We start from the raw sequence: 5,344 nt of genomic DNA, 5'->3' as shown, positions 1-5,344 counted from the left end.
TCCTCAGAAAATTAAAAATAGACCTACCCTATGACCCAGCAATAGCACTGCTAGGAATTTACCCAAGGGATGCAGGAGTACTGATGCATAGGGGCACTTGTACCCCAATGTTTATAGCAGCACTCTCAACAATAGCCAAATTATGGAAAGAGCCTAAATGTCCATCAACTGATGAATGGATAAAGAAATTGTGGTTTATATACACAATGGAATACTACGTGGCAATGAGAAAGAATGAAATATGGCCTTTTGTAGCAACGTGGATGGAACTGGAGAGTGTGATGCTAAGTGAAATATGCCATACAGAGAAAGACAGATACCATATGTTTTCACTATTATGTGGATCCTGAGAAACTTAACAGAAACCCATGGGGGAGGGGAAGGAAAAAAAAAAGATGTTAGAGTGGGAGAGAGCCAAAGCATAAGAGACTGTTAAAAACTGAGAACAAACTGAGGGTTGATGGGGGGTGGGAGGGAGGGGAGGGTGGGTGATGGGTATTGAGGAGGGCACCTTTTGGTATGAGCACTGGGTGTTGTATGGAAACCAATTTGACAATAAATTTCATATATTAAAAAATAAATAAATAAATAAATAAATAAATAAATAAATAAATAAATAAAATACAACGTGTACTTCACCAATCATTACATGGAATACTGGGAAATGTTTTCCACTGTAAACACAGAAGAAGCTTAAAAGCAAGAACCAAAAGGATCAAATGGCTTGCAAACTAATAGCCAATCAGAGTAAGACACATAAAACTACAAAGCGTTTTTTTTCATCACCCAGAAAGGTAAAATTGAAAATGTTTATCTCCACATCACAAGGAACTAGGAAGCAGTGGTCTCCATAATGAGGAAAAGTAGTCATCCTTAGAAAGTGACTCAGCAGTACCACAGGACATGGAATTGGTAGAGAAGTTCAGGGTGTTATAGTTGCATATCCCATATCCAAGTAGCTGGAGGAAAGGTGGAATGTGTTGAATAGAGCCATTTATCTGGATCCAAGTCCCTACCCATGTCCATGTGAGCACTGTTGACCATGGCCCACCTGCCTCTCCCATATCCACCCCAGCTGAACTGATGAGCAGGGTCATCCAATGCCACACCCCGGGACTTATACCTAAGCCCACAGGTGGCCGCCAGGTGCAGGGTTCTGGAGCAGCCCTCTGTTCTGTCAGATGATCTAGACCTGGCTTTCCTGAGGATCCTCCATTTATCTATTCTCACTGGCAGATGTCCTGAGCAGGGGCATGAGGCTGGAAGAGGGCCAGGTCACCCTGAGGGCACCCCTCTTGCTGTTTGCACTATGGGCAGTGCTGGCTCATCTTCAGGGATCTCAAGGCCATCCCTCAGGTGCTACATCTCCTCTGAGGTGATAATTCCCAAGAAGAAGCTACACCACAGCAAGAGCATTCAGCTGCCTGGCTGGCTGTCCTATAGCCTGTGATTTTGGGACAAGAGACACATTATCCAGGGGCGCCTGGGTGGCTCAGTCGGTTGAGCTTCCGACTTCGGTTCAGGTCATGATCTCACCGTCTGTGAGTTTGAGCCCCGCGTTGGGCTCTGTGCTGACAGTTCAGAGCCTGGAGCCTGCTTCAGATTCTGTATCTCCCTCTCTCTCTAACCCTCCCCTGCTCATGCTCTGTCTCTCTCTGTCTCAAAAATAAAATAAAAAAACATTTAAAAAATTAAGAAAAAAAAAAAAGAGACACATTATCCACACGTGGCACAAGAAACTCTTTTGGCCCAGACATCTGCTGATGCCTCCATGCCTCCAGACTGTTACTACTTCAGCTACTTGGAAGAGATTCCTCTTTCCATGGTCACCATGGACATGTATTATGGGGGTCTTGAAGGTATTATGAAATTGGATGATCTTGCGTATGAAATCAGACCCCTCAGTGATTCCCAAAGTTTGAACACGTTGTTTCTCAAATAGTGGCAGACAAAAGGGCAAAGAGACCTACTTATAACCTGGGATATAAGGAGGATAGGGAACCCCTGTTCCTCAAGCAAATGCCAGTGCAGTCCCCAGGATCTCTAAGAGGTTGTATTCATCCCATCACGGAATTTTGAAAGGACTTGTTCTCAGTTTCAAAACAATGTATAGTGTGTTCAACCATGTGTCAAAAAGTACCCAATTCCTAATAAGGCTAGTTAGCTTAATTGACTCAATGCTTCATGGTATTGATGTCAGTGACTATATTGGCTTCATGATCATTTTTAATGAGATCCATAAACATGGGTAATTATGTGTTGCATGAAAGTCCTTCTCCCCCCCCCGATATTATGCATCAAAGAATTTTTAAATTATTAAACCACATTCATCCTTAATTGTGATTTCAGATGTATCCCATGAACTTAATTTCATTCCAGTTGTATATTCTATATGCCATCTATGAATGGTAATATGCCATTATACTAGCTTATTTATGCAGACATTAATTATTGTTGTCAGAGCAACACATAAGATTGCAAGAAATATTGCTTTCTGGGTTTACACTGATGAATATGCTTGCCAAAAAAGGTCCAACTGCATTATACCCGATTCCCTGGTATAACAGAAGCTTTCCATAACTATTCCTTCATTCATATGCAGCACATAATGAATTGTGGAACAGGCAAGTGCATGTTCCACACCGAAATGTGCATTCAAATAAAAGTCTGACCAACAATCGTTTTGGTAACTACTTAACGGACCCACGTAAGTAGTGAGACTGTGGCTCCTTCAAGAAGTGCTACAGCAATCCCTGCTATAAAAGTGATTGTATCTTAATCCCTGGAAGCAAATGTAATACAGACAAATGCTGTACAAACTGCATCTATTCCGATGCTGGGACACTCAGCAGACCAATCCAAAATATATGTGATCTTCCAGAGTCCTGACGTGGGGTGTCCTTGGCGTACCCTGATGACTTCCATATGCAAGATGGAACCCCATGCACTGAAGAGGGATGCTGCTATCATGGGAACTGTACTTACCGCACTATGCACTGCCAAGAAATCTTTGGCAGAAATTCTGGGAAAGGTGAAGATGTCTGCTATGCCATAAATCACAAAGGCAGCCGATATGGACACTGCAGAACACCCCGGGGAATTCAATGCTGGACCCTGTTCCCACACAGACGTGCCGTGTGGAAGGCTGCCATGTAGGAATGTCACATATCTCCCTCAGCTGCAAGAGCATGTTGGATTCCATCCGTCTGAGATCTCAGGGGTCTGGTGTTTGAGGCTGGATTCACATCGTAGCACAGGAACAACTGAGATTGGTCATGTGAGAACTGGTACCCCCTATGCTCCTGGAAAGTTCTGTCAGGACACCTACTGCACTGGAAGTGTGGCTCAGCTGAATTATGACTGTATCCCACAGAAATGCAGTCACAGAGGGATGTGCGACAATAAAAGGAACCGCCATTGTCACGTAGGCTGGGATCCTCCATGGTGCACTGGACGAGGCACTGGTGGGAGCACAGACAGCGGACCCCTCCAAGAAGAGTTCAGTCAGTCAGGCAAAGTCATGGATCTGTGGTATATCTCAGAGTGGTTTTTGGTCACATTTATGCCATATAGCTGCAATCCTCTTTGGTATCGCCACAAATTTCAGAATTATCAATACTGAGAAAGTTCAGGAAGTGATTGTTGGTGAAGACAATCCATAATTCAGGCACCAGACCCCTGAACAACTATAGGCAATACACCTGGCACATCTGTGAAAATACAGTAAATGAGGCCACATAGCTGACATCCACGTTTCCGGGGCTCTGCAGGAGACACAGGGGTCCCCAGCACATCCCAACTCTGACACCAGGTATCTCATGGGTCACTGACCAGAACTCTGAAATAAAACTTGAAAACTGCATGGTTGTGCCCTCTACGTATATTTCTAAGCATCCAAGAGCCCAAATTGGGCCTGAGACTCTGTGCCGAGGACCCGAGTCAGCAGGTGTGTCTTGAACTGAAGTGTTTAGTTCCAGAATTAAGAGAAGTTGCCACAAGCTCCTTTATGGACACATTCATGAGTTTTCTCCAAAACTGTGCTCTTGCGCACTGAACGTTTTCTCATTATCCAGGTAATCTGTCTTCCTCCAGTCCCAATGTGGGGTCAGGTTAATGGTGGACTACAACCCTCCCAAAGCGCCTCTCCCACACTGGGGTGTCTCTGGGCTGTGAGGCAAGAGGATGGAGGTTAGGTTCCACTTAGCACAAGCTGTGCCTCCCTGGAGAGCAAGTTTCCAAATGTGAGAGACTGATACCATGAGGATGAAAGGAGCACCCAATGAAATGAATCAGAAAGGTAGGCACAAGTACCTATGGATGACTCTGGCATCCAGAGGGAGCCAGTGAATATGAATCCCTGCTCTCTTTCTTTTGGCTACTTCAGTGAGTTTAACCTTAGATAAGAATCTGCCTAGGATTCCAACTTTGGTTTTCTAAGAGCCTTCTAGAATAAACACACAGAGGTGAGCCTGTGAAAATTTCGGGACTTCAGCCCCATCCACTCCTAAGTAATCAGGTACTTGCTACCATGATTTCTATGTCCTGATCACTGGGAATGTGCAATCGAGGGCTGCGCTTTTCTGGGTCCTTGTGCCCCCTTGTTCTGGGCTCTTAAGTCATAAATCCTGTGTCTCCATTTCCTTTGTTGTGGGTGTACTGAAACCTCACTTCAGTCAGAAGGGCCCCACACATCTCATGTACCCAAAGCAGGAGCAGGGATTCCTAGGGAGCCCCCTGTCAACCCCTGAGCAAGTGGCTCTTGCTTCTTTCTTCAGGAGGTCACAGTCTACATTTTCTTAATTCAGTACAACACCTGGGGTCCCCCAATACATTTGCCCCAAGCATGGGATTGGGAGCCTAGGTGGCGCCCTCCTACAAGCGTTAGAGCTAAGAAGGGCTCACTAGTTCCTCACCCCCATATCTCAGTTGGTCTGAGATGTACCCCCCTACTGGCCGTATTCCTCGCTGCTGTTGACAATGGCTCCCTATTTGACAAGTGTTGAGTGTGTCACCCCAGTGTGGGAGGCCTCAGCACATGTGTCTGGGAAGAGCTAAAGTCTATATCAGGTCTTCCCTGTCATGATCCACTACAACAACATGTCCAAGGACCAGCGTGAAAGACAGAAATGGTAACAGGCACTATACCGTCATGGAAGTGCAAGGTTTGCTGGAATGATTTGTCCAAAGGGAGGGAGACGAGGACATTGATTGGCTCTTGTGGGTCTTTGTAATTTTCTCCAAGCTGTTGCTTACAGCACTTGACATGCTAAAGCTGGCTGGATTGGACCAAGACCCCTAAATTCATCATTCACTGAAAAACTCAAGGTATGAACGTCCTGTTTAC

General features: G+C 45.2%; 1 pseudogene; it reads left to right on the top strand.

Moving 5' to 3' along the window:
* Positions 1-719: 719 nt before the first annotated feature.
* On the top strand, positions 720-3,781 carry LOC131518070 (disintegrin and metalloproteinase domain-containing protein 21-like; annotated as a pseudogene).
* The last annotated feature ends 1,563 nt before the right edge of the window (positions 3,782-5,344 follow it).

Source organism: Neofelis nebulosa, chromosome 7, assembly GCF_028018385.1.
Source record: "Neofelis nebulosa isolate mNeoNeb1 chromosome 7, mNeoNeb1.pri, whole genome shotgun sequence".
NCBI lineage: Eukaryota > Metazoa > Chordata > Mammalia > Carnivora > Felidae > Neofelis > Neofelis nebulosa.
The sequence above is the reverse complement of the archived record's forward strand: the minus strand, read 5'-3'. Positions and strand labels throughout refer to the sequence as shown.